This window comes from Lepidochelys olivacea, assembly GCF_965140295.1.
Source record: "Lepidochelys olivacea isolate rLepOli2 genome assembly, chromosome: 1".
NCBI classification, from domain to species: Eukaryota; Metazoa; Chordata; order Testudines; family Cheloniidae; genus Lepidochelys; species Lepidochelys olivacea.
In genome coordinates, this window is record NC_140411.1 from 264,623,895 (window position 1) to 264,643,832 (window position 19,938).

The 19,938-nt window shown below is 50.2% G+C and overlaps 1 protein-coding gene across 1 annotated transcript in view; it reads left to right on the forward strand.

The window, feature by feature from the left end:
• The first annotated feature begins 1,951 nt into the window (after positions 1-1,951).
• GRIN2B (glutamate ionotropic receptor NMDA type subunit 2B) overlaps positions 1,952-19,938 on the forward strand; it is a 284,759-nt gene continuing 266,772 nt past the window's right edge. The window contains exons 1-2 of the mRNA XM_084647091.1: positions 1,952-2,082; positions 2,882-3,292. The gene's annotated coding sequence lies outside the window, so the exon portion shown is untranslated. The remainder of the gene's footprint in view (positions 2,083-2,881; positions 3,293-19,938) is intronic.

The window sequence follows — 19,938 nt, forward strand, 5'->3', positions numbered from 1 at the left end:
AGTGCAAACAAGGCCTTGGGCTCTTTCACAGCATGGATTCAGAGAGGATCCTTGCGGGAGGTGGGTGCCACCCCAAATGGCTCAGTTGAAATCCAACTCCCGCTGTCACATTGGGCACTGTGCTCCTGTGCCTGGCTAGTGGGGCCTGGTGGACGGCTTCCCGCTCTCGCCCCACCCCGGCTCAGCAGGGAGCGTGGTTGCCGGGGCCAGGGGTTTGGTTTGTAAAGAATTGCACATGTAGACAATACCCACTTTACCGCCCGAGGGCCAATAGCCCTGGGAAAGAACGCGGGGGCTGGGCCACTGGCCCGTGAGCCCCCAGAGAAGCACCCAAGACAATAACGTTACATGTGTCTTGTCCCAGCAGGGCCTCACTGAATCCGCATCTGTTCCTTAGCCAGAGGCATTGACACGGCCCAGCCTCAGGGGCTGGTGAGCAGGAGGAGGCACGGGGCTCTGGTGGGGTGGTCCCGGGTGCTCCAAGTGGCAGAGTCCAGTTGTCCCAAAGACGCCAGGCAGTCTAGTTCCAAACACTTGCCAGGGCAGGGCAGGCTTCCTGTTCCCCACACAGGTGGGGGTGTGGGTTAGAAGCAGGCCCGGGCTTTCGGAGGGGGCAAGGACGTGCTCCAGATCTAGGGGTGCCACATAGGATCCAGCCTGCCTTGCCTCTCCCTGCTCTCCTTCGCCTTGGGCTGGGGAGCTGCCAGACTAGACCTGCTGCCTAGGCCTGTCCCCAGCCAGGCCCCCAGGCCCGACATCTCTCTCCGCCATCCGGACAGCTTGTCCCAAGAGTCTCAGCTAAAAAGCTGCCCGAGGGGGGGGTTAAATACCGGACTGTTTAAACTTTAATGTTAATCAGCTGGGGAGCCCCCCAAGCTGTGGACTGCCCCGGGAAATGGGCATGTGCTCACAGAGCGCCCCAGGGGATGGGGACGCTGCAAACCGGCTGCCAAGTGAAATTGTGTTTTCCTTTCTGTTCGGGTTGATTTCACGTTACTCAGCTTCCAGGGGGATTTGAGCACGGCAATTAAACCACTGGGCTTAATTATGGAGTATCCAATTGGATTATTAATGTTATCTCTGCTCTGACCCCTTTCGTTTAGTTCAGATCCAATTTCCTTTTATGTTGTCTTCCTATTGCTTCATAGAATAAGAATTATAGTCCCCTCCCTGTGCGGAGCTCCGGCTCGGTGCCTGCCAGCCGTCAGCGAGTCTTTCCGGGCAAACGTGAATCTCCTTAACTGTGCAGACAGGGGCCCTGAGATGCAACTCCCCAGAAATGTACTAGGGATTTAGGGTGGAGGTAAGGGAAGGTTAAAAAAAATCCTCCCCCCTTTGATTCCTTCCCTCTCCGGGTTCCTTCTTGCCAGGAGCCAGGGCTAGATGCTGTTCTATTCTTTCACCAGAAGGAGGCACCATGGGTCCGGGATAAGCCTGCATTTCTCCCCTCTGGTTCCGTGACGCTGGAAGCTGCCTCAGCCAGTGTCTCTGCACTAGGGGGAAAAGATCCAGAGAGACAGCAGGAGAAGAAATTTCTCTCTTTTTTGTACCCAGAGCCCGTTCTGTATGTGTGTGTCTCTGTGCGTCTGCGCGTGTGTGAGATTCAAACCCTTTTCCAGAGCTGGACAACCTGCATCTCCCCACCCGCACTACTGGGTGATTAATACCCATTTTCCTTGCGCTCCCTCCTCCTCTTCCCCTGTTTTCCGTACTGTTGACTTGCAAAGCTCCCCCCACCCCCCCGCACCCGATAACCACCAGTTGGGATCTCGGTTCTTTGCTTTTCTTTCTGCTCTCACTTGCTCGCTATTTTAGCCGGGTGCTTTTTGATTCACCGTCCTTTGCTTCCCCGCCCCCCAGGAAATCTTCTCTGGGATTTTATATTGCAGAGGATTTTTTTTTTTAAATTTGCTCTGAACAGTTCGCGCTCGCCTCCCACCTTGGCTGTGTCAGAGAAGATCTTGAGTGAACCTGAAGAAGTTCACAATGCCTGAGATGGATTGTTAATACTGCTTTGCAGGGGGAAAAAAAGGGAAAATAGCCACCCCAGAGAATTCAAAATTGTTGAAACAGGATTTGCTGGTAGGTACATGTGTCTATATTTTACCATCGCTTTGAGGTTTAATTGTTTTTGCGCGAGAGCAGTGATGGGAGGGGAAATAACACCCATGAGTTCACTAAAGAGACGTCGGTATAAATATAACCCCCCTGCCTTTATAAATATATTAGAGAGTTAAACAAACAAATCCCAGAGAGCAAATGGATGTGTTCGGAGGGTGACTGTGTGGCCAGGCGTTGCAATTACTCTGAACGAGACACGTTGCAGGTGAAACTAACAGCCCTGTGATGCACATCAGCACACCAGCTTCCCTGCCTGTGCCTGTGTGTGTGTCCCCACCTCTCCAGAAATACAAAATGTACACTCAGTGCACAATCAAGTTCCTGTTCAATCCCAGAGCGGGGTGGGAAGAGACGGACAGACGTGTCAGCAGCAATGCAGATGGGGATGGTAACTGCATTTGCTAAGTGTTTGTTCCAAGCGGTGTGTTTTATTTTGTACGTGTGTGTGTCGGGTGTGTGTGTGGGGAGGAGGGGGCAGAGTGGTGGGGGGAGTAGAGGTCTTTCTTTCTCTCCACGGTTCACAGCTCGCTTGTTTTCCGATCTCGTATCCATGCCTATCCCAGGAATGGTACAACCAGACCGTATCTGAATTATTTATAGACTCGTGCCAGCTGTTTTCGATTCCTCCTGGCTGCATGCACTATTGGGAAATGCGTTTTTCCTCTCTTTCTTCGAGATAAATCCATGTTTTTATTGGGGAGCATTTTTCATCTCCCTCAAACCCCACTAATACAAATATCGATCCTTTTCCCCCCTTCAGGTGGGGAACGCTGTGGGAATAATCATGCTTCACAGAAGAACAGCACCGATCTCCAGTTGCTCTAAACACAACCTCATCCGCTAGGGCTCCAGGAAAAAACAATAATTATAAGAATCGTACTCGTGAAAAAGCAAAAAAGAATGATTGCTTTGGATTTTGCGCTTTACCATCTTCCCCGCACTCTCTGAAGTGAATCTCGTCTCTTTGAATTTGCACCGCTTCAGGACCCAAGATTGACACACACCATATTTTTATAGCCAAATCGGATTTTTTAAAATCATTTCCCCCGTTTGCTCCCCCGACCCCTATTCTTCTTATGTGGATATGCAAGCAAGAAGAGAAGTCTGGATAGTCCCAACATGCTCGCTCCTCTAATCTGTCCGTCTAGAGGTTCTGCTTCTACAAACCAAGGTAGGGAAATTCCTCTTTTTGTTTTTCTCTCAAGGCTGACAGCTCATCGTTGCTCGCCCATTTGTAAAGGGAAACCACAGGCGATAGAACGGAGAATCCAGTGATGCTGTTTTAGGAGTAGATCTCGCTAAAGGAAGAAATAGTCCTCAGACATGTTGATTCCTCTTCCCCTTGTCTCATCAGATAGGATGGGCAGAGAGGGGAATAGGAATGTTTGAGTTACTATTTCAGTGAATGGAGGGGAAAGTTCCCTGGGTTTTGGGGGGTGGAGGGGGCTATAAGGGAAGGGGAATTAAGACAATTAAAACCCAACCCAGGGCAAATCGACTCCCTCTCCCTTCACTGCCCCCTGGGTTCCCTCATTCATTCTATGCTTCGATTCCCTCCCCGCAGTCTATTATTAAGAAGGATAAATGCAAACCTGCATGTTGCCTAAAAGGATGGTGCATAACCTAGAACCAGGGGCCTGGGCATCATTGGAGGCCTAATGCAGTGAAACTGATGTAAACGGGGACCGAGGCTGTCCCAGGAACAGCGGCTGAAACGAGCCAGGCTGCTGTGTGTGCTTGAGTGCAGGTGAGGGGCTATTTTAAGTCCAAGCACGTCAAGGGACTTTAAAATAAACCTACTGGTCGCTTGATTCAGACAAGTCCATAGTTTTAATTTATTCTCTCCCCCCCTCCCCCCGGGTGCTGGCGTGGCGGCTGTGTTCAGCAGTGCTCTTCCCTCCCTTCCCCTTTCTTACCCCACCCCCCGCATCCACACAGTCCCTTTCTCCGTCTCCGCTCACACACGCCCTCCTCCGCACGCCGCTACTTGCACTCATGCAAAATGGCTATCTTGCCGTTTGACTGTGCCGAGGCGAGAGATACCGGTACATGCACGGCTGTAATTTGCCATGTGAGTCTTTCTGTAAGATGGTGGCAAGACAAAGGGAGACGTGCTCTTGGGGGCGTGTTCATTTATACGTGTCTCGGGTTTGCTCTATACGGAAAACTAGCAAGCGCTGGGTTTTTTTAGCCAACATCCATTCTCCAACCTGCTGTGCTGATCGGATCCCTGGTCGGAGGGACACCCCCCCCCCCGCAAGAAAGTGCTGTCACTCTACCAGGCTCTCCTTGGCCCATGGCTAATGTCAGAGAGGACTGAAATCCAGGGTAACCTCTGGAGCTTATTAGATGCTAGTCAAGGAGCGTGATAAGAAAACGGCCCCTCGCTCCCTGCGACTCTAGACCCGAAGGGGTCTCCGAAGGCCGGGAGACACTGTAGAGCAGTAGCCCGCAGAAGGAAGGAGGCTGGAAGGAAATCAACGTGCAGAGGAGCTAGGCTGGTGTGGGATTTATTCCTACCACACCCCCTTAGCTTCACCGTACTGCACGTCTGCTGCCCATGATGCGGGACAATACAAGGGAGAGAGGTGGGACGGCGAGTGTCTTGGGTGGAAACCCCAGCAGAAGTGGCAGAAGTCCCCTCGTTTGAGTCATTTAAAATGGGATAAAGCCCCGGGGTGCGGAGGGGAAGGATTCTGCAGGCGTGAGAGGGGGCGCGCGTCCAAGGTCCTCTCCCCCCCAAGTCTCTCCTAATATTGCTAACGGGTCTTTCCCCTCGTTAATGTGCCTGACTCTTGTCTTGCTAAAACCAAAGGCGACCCGTCCTGGCGAGGGGCAGCTGTTTGTAGCCACGTTCTCCCAGGCTCTAGAAACAGCCTGCTGACTCCGGCCGCCTCTCTCAGCAGGCGGGAGCCGAAAGTTTACCTGCGCGCGGAGTGGGTGTGCTGGCGGGGGTGCGTGGGGAGCTCGCCCGGAGGGGTCACCCTTTCCCCAAGGCATGTCAGAGACCCCAGCGCGGGCGGCTCCAGGCTGGGACTGAGCCTCGGGCTGCGCCTTCCCGATCCCTTTGTAACGGCACCATGGCCCAGAGGCAGTGCCCGAAGGGCTCCGTGCGGGCACCCCACCCTCCCCACACTGTGTGCAAGGAGGGGGGCTGGGGGATACATTCTCAGCCGTTCTCTTCTCCCCACGGAGCTGGGGCTGGCCGGGGAGCAGGAGATCTGGCCGAGGGACCGGGGCCCGGGTCCTTTAGCCGGTCCTACTATTCATCCTTGTGCTTTATTTTATTTAGTGCTTGTGAAAAGCCAACGGTGTGCTCTGCCCGCTCCGCAGGGCACCGGCGGGAGACACCACCCCAGCTCCCGGGGCCCACACAATACATGCCCCGCCCGGATACCGACCAAGCAGCTGTAGCGCGGCCCTGGAAGGCTGCTGGCCCCCGGGTGCCTGCGGGCAGACGCAGCGTGGGGGCGGGTGTGTGCAGAGGCACAGGCTGCGCGGCTCACACAGCCCGGCGGGGACCCGCTCCTCACGGTCACACCGGCCCGGCACCAGCCTCCGCCTTGCTCTGCTGAGGCCGGGCAGGGCTCTCTCGGGAGGGTCTCTGCAGCTGATGCTCGGCCCTGGCTGCAGATCTCTCCGGCTGGGGGTGATAGCTCGGTATTCGCCAGCACCGCGTACCAAGCGTTGCCAGCACAGCGGGGCCAGCCCCCGCCCCCTCTGTCCACAGCCCCGCGCCCCCCCTCCTGCGCTGCGCTGCCTCCGGCTGTCCCCACCGACCGCATAACCCCCTGGAGGACGCAGAGCTTGGCAAGGGTGACTGCCTGGGGCCCCGGGGAGGCTGGGAGGAGCAGGCTGGCTCTGCAACCCTCCCCCGCACCCGGAGACCAGCGCAGGGGGGCTCGGGGGGTCACTTCTCTTGTGCGCGCTCCCGGAGCCCGCAGCGGAAAGCGCCGGAGGCTGGAGCCACAGGCAGCGGCAGCTCCCCGGGAGGGGGCTCGGGATCCGCACTGGCCGCCCGGAGGGGCAGGGGAGCGGCGCGAGAGGGGAGGCAGCGGGGGGCTGACGGCGGGCGGTGATCGGGGCCTCCGCGCTGCTGCAGCACAAGGCCCCGGACACACAATCCCAAGCCCACGTGGACGCGCCCCCGGGGGTTAGCTGTGGGGCTGGCAGAGAGCAGACTTCAGACCCATTGTAACGTACCGCTCTGCCCCCGGGCGAGCGGGTCCAGAGGCCCTTTCATTCGAGGAGAAACTCGGGGGTTTCTTGCTCTCCAGAAGGAGCGAGCGGCGCGGGACGCGCGGCGTGGAAGGAGGGGCCGCGCCCGGGAGGGTTCAGACCCAGGTGCTGAGGGGGGCTGGGAGCATGGGGCGGGCCCCCGGTGCGGGGGGGTGGGGGCGGGAAGTCACCTCACCCCACACCTGACGCTTCTGGCACCCGCGGCCTGGGCTCTGCGGCTGGAGACAGAGGCGAAGCTCTGCCCATTCTCAGCCCAGGGGCTGCAGGACCCGGTGCCTCTCCCTACACGTTATTCCGGGGCCACCACTCCCACCTCGGTTCCCCGCCTCGGTTTCCTTGCCCATTCCCAGCCCTCCCGCGATCCTCAGGGACCTGCTGCCACCTCTCCCCGCCTGCTCTCCCTGCTCCCCTCTTTCCTCCCTCGCCCCCCGCTCAGTTTCCTTCTCCCTTTGTGTCTGTGTCTCCTGCGCTCTCTCCTTCTCTCTTTACAAGCCTCTTCCTCCCACTCCCTCCAGCCCTGTCGCCCCTCGGCATCTCACCCTCCCAGTCTCTGTTTCTATCCCTCGCTGTCCCTCCTTCTTCCACTCAGTTCTCTCTCTTCCTTTCCCCACCCTCCTCTCTTCTAGTCTCCCTGTCTCCGCTTCCCTCCGTTCCCTCTCCTTCTTCTTCCTCCATCCCTTCCATCTCTGCGCTCTCCCTCTGGAGACTGATTTTAATCTCAAGCGCACTCCCTGACCGGTCTGATCGCAGAGGGCACCACCAGGCCGGTCCGCACACTGAAGGGAGGGCCCTGCTCTGGGTGCTGTGAAATTGACCAGCCCCGACCCTTGTCTCTTGTGCCTGCTGCTGTGAAATGAGGGAGAGATATAGCCCCGACCTACGCCCCTGGGTTGCAGCTAACTTTGTTTATAGCCGATATAAGGAGGGAGCCAGCCAGCCGCCGGCCGATTTGAGCGCAGGGAGAGAGCTGGCCACTGGCCCAGGCCGTCGCTCTGGGAATGAAAGCAGAGGAGCTGGGGCTGGCGCGGGGTTGGAGCAGTGACGGCCCAGGGATCTGCAGTCCGATCCTTCTCGCTGGCCGGAGAAGGGACACCACATCTGTGGGGGCAGAGGGGCTGGCTTGGCGGCCACACCCCGCCCCAATTTCTGGGGGATCGAACCTTCACCCGGTCAGGAGTCTGGGAAAAACATTCCTGGGAGCAGCTGAGGATCCAGGGTTGGGGAATACTTGCTCTTTAGGGGGTGTGTTAAATGGTCACCCAATCTTTTGATTGTATCCCGTCTCTGCCTTCCTACCCTCTTCTTCCCGCTCTCCCTATAGCGTAGGTTCTCCTCGCTGCATCCAGGGACAGGGGTGAGTTTCTCCACGTTTGGGAGAAGCCAAAGGAAAGAGTATGCAGGGGCTTCATAACCAAAGGCAGAATTTATGTCTCGGGAAAACACGAACTTACTTTGGAACTGCTTCAACTTTCAAACCATCTTTCCCTCAGGGAACAGCAGCACAGGGAGAAGGTGCAAAGCAGGGACCTAAAAGGAGAAAAAATTGAACTGTCAGCTGTGTTAATTCTGTCCCCGCCATCCGCCACCTCTGCTGCCCCGCCTCCCCCCATCCACACACACGAGCCTGCTTTGTGGGTCTCATTCTTATTGCACACCAGGGGTAGAACAGGAGGTGCACCACTGAGGTAAATAGCGTTACACCGATGTCAAGCCTCTGTGTGTGCGCCTGCATACAGAAGCACAGTAGACAGTGTGCTACACATAGATACATATGTGATAAGCCGGTTATACAATAAGTTGGATGCAATAAAGATCCTAAGTGGCTGGTGTAGGACTCTCTGATCAGTGCAATTATCTCAGGACACCTGCGCTGATCATAACTTTTGCTACATCACCCTCTCGCACATATCCATACATCCATGAAAGAACATTAAGAGACAGCAGGAGAAAAAAAATTCACCAAGATCTCTCTTTCCCTCGACAGCCTTTTTAATCATTTATTGTTTGGTTCGTTTTATCCTAATGTTGGAATATTAACAGCCCTTAAAAATCTTGTCTGTAGGGGAAAAGGTGGTTTTATTTATTTATGCATTTTAAATACCAGTTGGAGTTAAACCAAACCTGTTTCTCCTGTGTTTTGTTGCAAAAGAGGCCAGCTGACTCTGGAGTCCAGTAGTTAGTATTCTGTGCTGCCCTATGGAATTGTATTTTGGTTCCAAGTCCTGGACTCTCAGTGCTTGGGTTGGTATCAGAGCTCAGAGATCTAAGGTTTAGTGTCTCTGCAGTGCCACCTGGGATGCCTGGGTTTGACTCCCAGACCCAGTTCTGTTCTCTCACCGCTCCCCTCAAGCTGGCACAGGATGGGCTTGTTGCACAGCTTACACAGAGCTCTAGGGGTTAGTGTCTCTGCAACAGGTTTGATTCCATGTTCTGGTCTTTCACTTCTGAGGCTTGAAGAGTTTAGGAGTAAGCAAAACCTGGGGCTGATCCCTTGGTTGTTAATGGTCTACACTACCCTGAGAGAAATTTGGGTAGCATTGTGAGTCTGCTGCTTCAAGTCCCTTCATCTAAACCTCTTGGCACCTGGAATGTAGGGGATGTGGTGGTCAGCAGGGACACAGCCTCAGTAGCAGGAGGAAATTGGGGGGGGGGGGAGAATTTGTATGTCCTAACATATACATGAGGAAATAGACTGGTTAATCAGAGAGACAGACTGGATGATTTAATAGATACAAATGGAAAAGTTTTATGTATCTATCAGAACTACTGTATGGTTCCTGTAGCATCTGAGCACCCTATGATGAGGTTCCAAAATTGCCTGAATCTTCTGTGCCTCCCATCTGGTGGAAATGTTTACACTTAAAAGAAAAGCAGTGAGTGACTGGGAGAAACATGACTGATAAATCTTCCATTACAATGATCCCTCCTTCACCCACCCATCCACAAGAATCCTCTCACCCACAATGAATCAGCTGATTAATTTAATTGCTTCAATGCAGCAAAATATACCTGCAACTGACCTGGGTGCCTCAGGAACTAAGAGGAAATGGCCATTTGAAAATTGCAGTTTTGGGATTTGTAGAAGCGGGGTCCAGGAGTGATAAGATTAAAATTAAAGCATGATGTCCTCCTACCAATTGCCTAATGCCCTCTAGCCTGAACCCATTATTTGCTAAATTTTACAAGTATTTCATTGCAGAAATTAAAGGGATGCCATTACTGGTCATGAGTGTAATTCCTACTGGTCATGAAAGTGACTCCAGTTCCTCTTTGACCTACTTTTATTTTTCTTTTATCTGTTTGCAGTTATTAGGCCAGATCCTCAACTGTAGTCAATTGGTGTAGTGCTATGGAAATGAATGGAACTATGCTGATTTACACCAGCAGAGGGTTTGGCTCAATAAGATTAAATATTAAAGCTTAATTTTTGTCTTCTGAAAAACACAATCTAGGCCAGCACAGCAGCCCCACCACTCACAACCACCTGATAATAACAAACAGCTGTTGAGTAGCCCAGCAATCATGAACAACCATGCAAAAATAAATCAGTGTATGTAAACCCTGAGCCAGTGAACAACCCTACAATATCAAATGAATGTGTGCAGCTCTGTGCTTATGAGCAAGCCCACAATAAACAGTGTGCACACCCTGTCAGAGGCAGGAAGAGGGCTCAGTGGATGCAAGCTAATTTTCATGCCATTGAGGTTTCTATGTGGAGAAGAAAAGGTGTGTGACTCGGTAGTAGACACAGTACACTGTAAGTAAGCAAACCCAAACCATAGGTAATTTGCCTCTGAGCTAAAATTGCTTTTTCATGTAGTTCTTTGGTACCCGGTGAGGCAGGAGTGCCTTAGGTACTAGTCCTGGGCAGATGGAGAGGATTTTTGTTTTAAACATACACTGAATGAATTTAGTGCTGCTAAAAGGTGTCAGCTGATTTGATCTTTGTAAGTTGGGGGGCTCTCTAAAAGGGATCTCCTCCCACAAAAACAACAATGGCCTCCCTTGTACAAAAAGGATTTACAAAAAACAAACAACAGTTAATCAGCTGGGAGCAAATGATGAGAAAATAGGGACAGGAGTGTGGTGACAGGTTCAGCATGAGGGATGCAGAGGGACACGTCAAACTGAGACCCCTGGACAACACCCCTCCCTCCATTTAAGAAAGTGTCAAGGGAGTCAGTGAATGTCTCTGGTTGAATTCTGGAGAGGGATGGCCTAAATCGCCTGGACCAAATGAAGGAGAGGCCATAGAGCTCAGAAATCCAGTGAATATGGGGGATAACAAATGAAAAAACAGGAATGGAATGAGGGTTAAAGCTATAAAATGAGTGAACGGAATGGGAACAGCACACAGAGAACCATGGACAAGGCTCACCACTCTGTGGAAATATCAAAGGAGTCAGTGGATGTTGCTGTTAAATGTGTTAGACTGACAGCCTTGAGAACTGAAGATTTACTTCCTCTATCCCCAGCACAGGTACAGCTTCCTTAACCCTGTTGTGTACTGCTGTGCCATACTGTTTACGTGGAGAAAAAGAGAATCAAGTCTTCATGGTGTGTTCAGTCCTTGGTGTCTATGCCAATTGGAATATGACTGTTTGCCTGTCAGGAACTGGAGGGAGACCATCAGCTCACTTGACACAAGGTAAATTTTTCAAAGGTGCCTCGATGATTTAGGACCTTATTCCTATTTTCAAAAGTGGCGTAGGCACTTAGGAACTTCAGTCCTATTGACTTTTGATGAGACTTAGGCTCCTAAGTGCCTAAGTAATTTTTGAAATTAGGACTCAGGCTCCTAAATCACTGAGGCACTTTTGAAAATTTTATCTATAGCCACTAAACAGCCATCAGATGGAAACCATTTGCAGTCTTTATTGACCTAGGCTGGATTTGAATCAGCAAGATGTAAATGACTGGATAGATTAGTGTTAGTCCTCTGACACAGCCAACACACAAGCAAGGTAGCTTTATACAGGATACTGGTTTGCGTAAAATAGGAAAGTAATTATTCTCTTTGCAGCCTTGGTTAAGTCTCTTCTAAAGCATGATGTTCCAGTTTGGGCATTATATATTTAAAAGACAGAGAAAGATTGGAGAGAGTTTGCAGGACTGAGCAACAAAAATGATCAAAGTTCTTAGAAAACAATACCTACTATTGTCAACATTAAAGAAAGGTTGAGAGAAAAGACTACAGTGGGTGGAGACATAACTGTCTGCAAATGTGTAAAGGACTGTTTCTGAAAGAAGACAGGGGCCAATTATCCTCATTAGTCACCAAGGACAGATCAGGAAGTAAATGAGTTGAAGAAGCAGCAGCAAAATTTTTGATTAAACATCAAATTAAAAGTTTATTGCAAGAACAGTCTGGGTGACAGAAGATGCTGATAGAGGTGGTGGAATTGCTATATTTAGAGATATTAAAATCTAAAACCTAGATGCTCAACTATCAAGATTATATCTAATCTAATCTTTCTTCAGTGAGCCATTCACCTTGGTTTCAAGGTGCAAATAAAGCAACTTTAGGAAGGAAACAACAAGATCAGTCTTGTCACTATGCTGAGGACTATATGTCTAATTTGTGAGGTCTCTTCCCACCAAAACGAGTCTAGAGCTCTGACACTGAACATATGACACTCAACATCATGTTATGTATGTAGAAGCGAACATGGTGTTGCTGAATGCCGCTATAGTTTGAACTCCCCCCAGAAGGTGAGTCAGGGGCTTCTCAAAGGCCTTTATATTTTCAAAACCTCTGGGATTTTGTGATATAATTATCTACCTTGGTGAACTGCTAAATGTTATCTAATGTTTTGTGATATAATTACCTACCTTGGTGAACATTAGTCTAAATGTTTACAGGAGAATCTCAGTTTTCACAAGTCTGTCTTACATCGTTAGCATTGGCAGGGAAGTTAAATAATCATGAATGTATTTTTGGCCTCACTACCTCATGACCATTGCCCCTTGTCCTCAGTATGTTTATCTCCTTTTATCTTAAGGTTTTGAACTGGCTCCCATCATCATCCTATCTGAACATCCAGAATTGATGGTGCAAGGTGATGTGACATTAGTGTATGTAGCCACACATTAACTCAATGTCACAGTATGAAAACACATGTTTTGCCATGTCACGGTATGGTTGTTTTCTCAGGCAAGACAAGCAAAAAAGTTAGATATATCCTAGTTTAAAGCCTCCTCCTCTTTCCTTCCCTTTGTCCCTCCCACCAGCAGTATCATAATTAAAATAAGATTTGAGGGGACAGGCAACACAGCAGTTTCTAAGTCGTCTTCCTGCCACCCTCAATAGTAGCTTCAGTCTCTGGTCTGATTAATTTGGAGGAACGGTGTTCTCATCAGATCTCACAAGCCATGTAGGTTTGGGCTTGGTCAGATGGGAGGCATCCAAGGAAAACTTGCATCAAGTGGGGGTTAATGGTTCACTGAATGCATCCGATGAAGTGAGCTGTAGCTCACGAAAGCTTATACTCTAAAAAATTTGTTAGTCTCTAAGGTGCCACAAGTACTCCTGTTCTTTTTGCGGATACAGGCTAACACAGCTGCTACTCTGAAACCTGGTTCAGTAGAGACACTCTTGCGTCAGTACTGATCACAGTGCCCCAACGTGGTGGTGGAGAGTGCTGTGCAGCTAGAGGTGCTACTGTGATAGCCACTCTCTTGGATGAAACACCAGGGAGTGAACCAAGAATCTCCAGAGCTAAAAGCATGAACTGCTACAGCTTGAGCTCAAGAGCCAAGCTGCTAGAGCAGGGTGTAGTGACAACTTGTATTCTCTGTGAACTTGCCCAGAGCGGGGACCTGTTACACACACTCAGCAGGGCGTTACACCATCATTTAGGTGATAGATATAAAATGGAGTCTGGAACTCTGGCATTTTTCACAAGAATATGGGGCTTTAGTACTGGTGTCCTGATCTAATTGCATCGTGGAAATGTTATGAGTTCCTAAAATTCACTCTGTAATTTCATGTGAATATGGTATTTTCCTTTCACCTTCTCCCCTAAGCTGTTATGTAATGTTGCTGTTCATTGGTAAAGAGCTGTCATATTCATTCTAGGCGTGCATGCATTTCAACAGTGGTTGAAATGCTTTTTATGGGCACGGTGGTCTGTAAAGAGGTTTGGGATCCTTTAAGATAAAATAAATTATAGACTTGCAAAATTACTGTTTCAAAGCTTGGGTAGCTCAAAACGGGAGAGGGTTACTGGGAACCAGGTGAAAAGGATATGATTTCGTGTCCTGAACTTGCAGTGAATATACCAGTGCAAATACCATGTCCCTCATCCCATTCTGCAGCCTAATACATGGAGGATTTGCTTTCTGGTAACTGGCTTTACAACTCTGATATTACCTGAGGACAGGGGTGGTTCCATAGGTAGACATGGGCTGTATTTTTTGTCTCTTAATTGTTCAAGTCTAGCTGTAAACACCTGTAAGTACGGAATTATTTGACAAAAGGTTTTCTTTGTCAAAAAATGTCAATTTGTCCAAACCAAAACTCTTTGGGGAAAATTTTTCAAATTTGGAGGAAGCTTTCTGGCTGAAACCAGAAAGACACCTCCCAGAATAGCCCTGTAGTTCGTGCACTTGTAACCCACACGCCTTCTGGGTGTGGTGTTTTGTCCCATCTAGTGGCACCGAGACCACTTAGTTAAATGAGTCTGCTCTACAGCCTTAGCTAACAGCCAGTTGGCTTTTAGTTCATGCAGTAGAGGCTTATGCTTTAAGCTCCAGAGGTCCCAGATTTGATCCTGCCCACCGTCGACCGTGGTCTGTTGGCGTTACACACTTGCCTGGGATCAGGAAGACCCGGGTGAATACCCTAACCATTGGGGTTTAGAATCAATCTCTCTCTGGTCCAATGAATAGTCAAAGATTTATGCAAAGTGAAACAGCTTCAACAGGAGAGCTTGGGAGATTGACTCTACAGCCTGATGGGGAGACTACGTTGTTTGGGATGTGGGAGATGTTAACCACCTGGCAATTCTGGGTGTCTCTCATTTTTTTCACAAAAGAATTAGGTTTCATTTTCGTCCTGATGCTAAATGAAAAGAAAGGTCAAAACCTTGACATTTTTCCACAAACTGGAATTCTTGTTTTCTGTCCTAGCCATTTACTTGATTCGGCTGCGTTATGGGATTGGAAGAAAGCAAGAGGAATCTGTTATAGCATGGATTCTCAACCTGTTGGTCTTGAACAAGCTCTGCAGGGACATGGCCATCCTCCGTTTAATGGCTAGATGGAAGGGTGTCCCAAAGTCTTTTTTGTGGTTGTTGTAAAAAGGGATCATGGTATCAAAAATGGAGAGGGAAACTCCCATACACAATAGCTAGGGCCCTACCAAATTTATGGTCCATTTTGGTCAATTTCACCGTCATAGGATTTTAAAAATTGTAAATTGCATGATTTCAGCTATTTAAATCTGAAATTTCACGTTGTTGTAATTGTAGGGATCCTGACCCAAAAAGGAGTTGTATGAGGGTGGGGCTATTGGTTATTGTTTTTGGGGGTGAGGGGTTGTGGTACTGCTACCCTTACTTCTGCACTGCTGCTGGCGGCAGTGCTGCCTTCGGAGCTGGGCAGCTGGAGAGCAGCGGCTGCTGGCTGGTGCCCAGCTCTGAAGGCAGACCTGCCACCACCAGCAGCACAGAAGTAAGGATGGCATGGTATGGTAATGCCATCTTTGTTTCTGCGCTGCTGTCTGCAGAGCTGGGCCCTCAGTCAGCAGCCTCTCCTCTCCGGCCACCCAGCTCTGAAGGCAGCAGAGCAGAAGTAAGGGTAGCATGGTATGATATTGCCACCTTGACTTCTGTGCTGCTGCCTTCAGAGCTGGGCACCCAGCCAACAGCTGCCGCTTTGCGGTCTCCCAGCTTTGAAAGCAGCACAGAAGTAAAGGTGGCAATACCGTGACCTCCTAAAATAACCCTGTGACCCCCCTGCAACTCCCTTTTAGGCCAGAACCCCCAATTTGAGAAACGCCGGTCTCCCCCGTGAAATCTGTATAGTATAGGGTAAAAGCACACAAAAGACCAGATTTCACGGGGTGACCAGATTTCATAGTCTGTGATGCGTTTTTCATGGCTGTGAATTTAGTAGCCAATCCCAGCAGGGAAGAAGGTCTTACAGGTGTACTGGATGTTTGGCGCTTACAGCCACATCACCTCTGTCTCCAGAAGGAGGCACTGTATTGAATGGTGTGGGAGAACTGGGCAGTACAGGAACCCCCAGCTACCGCAATCTGAGCCTCTCCAAACAAGGAGGCACTATGAGAAAAATATCATGGGGATTGGTTCTGAGCCAGGTCAGACACTGCCATCTGAGCTGATCCCAGCAGGAGGTGCTGTAGCTGTACTAGCTGTGGGGGAACTCACAGCTGCTTCAGGGCCAGTCTGGCTCAGAAGGTACTGTATGAAACAGGGTAGAAACTCTGTCTACTAAGGAACTTCCAACTTGTGAACTGTTTCTAGAGAAGGATACAGAAGGGATTGCTGCTTTTCTGCCATGAGTCTCTTTCTGCTTGGTAATGCAGTGGGTTAATTAACTGCATATGACTGGATTCCTGTGGGGTTTCTGTCAATGAACTCCTCTGAGAAATGCCTTTGAAATGCACTGTGGCAGAGGAAACACACAGTAATGCACACTATTACTTACACATACGCACACAGGAGGTATCCATGCATCCCTGTGTGTGTCTGTATCTAGCTCGGTCGCTAATTGCCTAGTATCACTGGCTACTGTATTCAATGGGCTAAGAATCTCAGGGGAGATTCCCCAGTGTCAGATGTGTTTCAGCAGTATCAAGATGAAACATCTGAGGATGACAATCCCCTAGGGAGAGTCTAATGAGAGCGACAGAATGACATATCTGTTTTCTCGGTCTCTCTCTTCACTTGTTCACATTTTTGTACAACTTGAAGTTGAAATTAATCTCTAACTCATGATTGCAAAAAATGCAAATGTAGAGTCCTGAAATTCTGAAATCCAATGTAAAAAGCAGGTCAGTACAGTGCAGAGATCAGGCACTACACAGCCACAGAAGAAATGTTTGCAGTCTACATTTAGAAATAGTGGGGTAGCAAACTCAACAGTGACAAAAGCTGTGTGTGAAATATAAATTTGGAGTTTTCCATGACTATCAGAAGGGACATAATATTTAATTAGAGGATTGGAGGTCCTGTACCCAAGTTGGAGAAAATACAGATTGGGCAGTGTAACAGGTGACTTGCCCCTTTATGGACAGTGGTGCCTACTAATCATTTCATCCTTGTCAGATGACATGGCCCCTTTACGAGTTGGGGTGGTCTGATGTATAAAGGTGGAGAGAGAGGAAATGGTCCCCTGAATAAGTCTTGTGACTGTATCTTTAAGGACCTGGGCTCAGGAGCAGAGTGGGTGGGGCAAGGCTCCCCTGTTCCAGCCAATTGGGATGAGCTTGGGAAGGGGACCAGTTTATATACTGCCTCCATTCTCTCACAGTAAGGTAGGTATCAGTAGAGGCAGTGGTGAGCTGGAGCTGATTTTGAAGCAGTTTTAGAACCGGTTGTTAACCCGCTTCCCCTGAGGGGGGAGCTGAGGCTTAGATGGGCTCTGGCCTGGAAGTGATGTAATTCTTCCTCCGGCCGCCGGGGGTGCTGTGGGAGCCATGTGGGCTGCCGCCTGGCCCTGAGCCCGAGCCCTGTTGCTGATGTTGTTCCCCTGGCCCTGGGGCTCCCGCTGGTGCCTGGTGGGTTCCCGGCTGCTCTGCTGGGCCTGGGCTGCGTCCTGCTGCTCTCCCCGTGAGCACCCACCACCCTGCCCGCAGCCAGCCCCTGCCTCCAGACAGCCCCGCAACCCCTGCCTGCAGTCACCCCCTGCCCTGCCTCCAGCCACCCCTGCCCGCAGCCAGCCCCCGCCTCCAGCCACCCCCTGCCCTGCCTCCAGCCACCCCTGCACCCACTACCTACAGCCAGCCCCTGCCGCATCCCCTGCCCTCCAGCCAGCCCCCGTCTCCAGCCACCCCCTGCCCTGCCTCCAGCCACTTCCGCACCCACTACCTCCAGCCAGCCCCTCGCCCTCCAGCCAGCCCCCTGCCCGCAGCCAGCCCCTGTCTCCAGCCACCCCTTGCCCTGCCTCCAGCCAGCCCCTGTCTCCAGCCAGCCACCCTGTCTCCATCAGCAGCCAGCCCCTGTCTCCAGCCACCCCAGCACCCCTGCCCTGCCCGCAGCCAGCCCCGCATCCCCTTGCCTCCAGTTAGCCCTGCCCCATGCCCCTGTCTGCAGCTGGCCCCATGTCCACTGGTGCCCTGCAGTTCCCAGGGCAGTAATCCTGCACGCCTGCTTCAATGAGGGGGGCAGGGAACAGCTGGGACCCACACATGTGCACACCCTAGGGTGACCAGACAGCAAGTGTGAAAAATCAGGACAGGGGGTGGAGGGTAATAGGAGCCTATATAAGAAAAAGACCCCAAAATTGGGACTGTCCCTATAAAATCGGGACATCTGGTCACCCTAGCACACCCCCAGGGAGTGGCGGGGACCCACACATGTGAAACGGAGCTCATTTCTAGTTCAGGCCCATCTTTTTAAAAAAAGAACTTTAGGCAGGGTTAACATACATCCATATTTTCCCAGACAGGTCAGGCTTTTTGGTTCTTAAATCGGGACAATATGGACGTATGGTAACCCTCTTGGTACAAAAAATACGTACCGGGGCACATCCCTTAAATCAGAATTTTTTATACGGAACCGGTTGTTAAGATTTTGGCAGCTCATCACTGAGTAGAGGGGTAGTTTGCTGGTCTTTCTGAGCTGGAGGACTAATTGGGGAAAAGGGTCCAGCTGAAGGTAAAGCTGGCTAAAGCGCTGCAGCTGGCCTGAACCACAACTCCGTAGAGGACAGTTGTGTGGGAAACTCTTGTTCTGAGGAACAAAGTAACTATCTGAATCACAGCTCTAGCTCCACAAGGGAGACCTGAAGGGATACTGCAAGCTTGAACCACATCCTCAGCTCCACAAGGAGGGCTGTGAACTTTTCCCTCAAGGAGGGAAACCATAAAGATAGTTTGGAATAGAGTCTGGTGTGTGCCAGAGAAGTTGAGGAGCCCCCAAGAGCAGGTGCTCTCAGTAACAGACTGAGAAGCTGCTCATGGAACCAGGACCCCAAGGGAGAAGACTATGGGACTGAACCACAGGAACATTCCACGAGGTGAGCATAGCAGAAGCAGGCCAGAGAAACACTAAGGAGTTGGAGAGATTGGCACTAGCTGTCTTGTATGGAGCCATAGTCTGGAACCCACAGATTGGATGGGCTTGGGTTCCCCCACTAAACTCCAGAAGAGAACTTTGTTATGGCCTTGAGCAAGTGGGTCTCACTGAAAGAGAACAGGATTGGTAAGCCCCTCAGCTGGGGTAACTGGCCTCCGGAATCACTGAACTCTTTAGTACCCAGATGGAGGTTTGAGGTTGGGACAAGGACCACTAAGTGGGCTAGACAGTAAGGGGGTCAATCAGAGGAAGGACACTGAGGCAGATTTACTGATGCTTAGTTTTGCTGCAAGGGGATGGTGAAGACCGAAACCAAACAGTTAACATGTGGCTGTGAAAGAAAGCTCTCCCTGACCCCTAATAGGGTATGGTTGCCCTGAAGAATGTGGTGGCTATGAGAGAAGGCTCTTTGAACCCTCAAGTTGGAGAAGCTGCAAATTGTAATGGTTATAAATACCATGGTTACCAAGCCTCAAGTTGTAATCATGCTACTGAGGAGTAGAAGGACTGTGGTGAAAGACTCTGAACCATAAGGAGGAGGTAATCCTAGAAACTGGATGTCTGTGAGAGGAAGCTCTATAAACCTGAAGTTAGGGAAGCTACACTGGGGAAGAAGCTGGCTTAAAAACATAACTGACAAAACTGCCATGAATCAACAATAGTTCAGTTCTAACTTCTCTGTCTTTCCACATTCACCACTATCAGGGACAAGTAATATGCAATTGGGACTCTGGTCCCTTGGGAGTTCACGTCCTCCTGTTGATTGTTCTCTATAAAGATCAGAATCCTCTGTTTGATAATAAAGATTGTTATGGAGGATTGTCATGTAACCAACAGAGGGTCCTCATTCCAGGTGGGATAATAAGCCACAGGAAGAAGTGAATTCCCAGAGAACAGATACTATCTTAAAGCATATGTTCTTATTCAAAGAATGAGGGATAGAAGTTAGATAGAATCTGCAACAGCAAAATGGAACTGCTGCTTAAATGGAATGCTTTTCTATGATATGCAAGTGGCTCCCTAAAATTATCTTAAACTCCTCTCTGCCCCCTCCCCCCAAACCACCTGAAAACAACACTGATACTAGCTGGAGCAACTGAAGTCTTAATCTGTTTGTGCCCATATATCATTGTTGATCATAGGCTTGCTTATATGAGAAGTGTGAGATATGTTTGACTTCAGCCACAAAAGTGTTCAAAATTCACCTTAGATTCTAGTAGCATGAACATTAATTATATGTTAGGATGAGGGCTCAAAAAGGCAGGAGTTAAATTAAATTAAATTAGACACCCTCTTGGTTTACTTAGACTCAGCT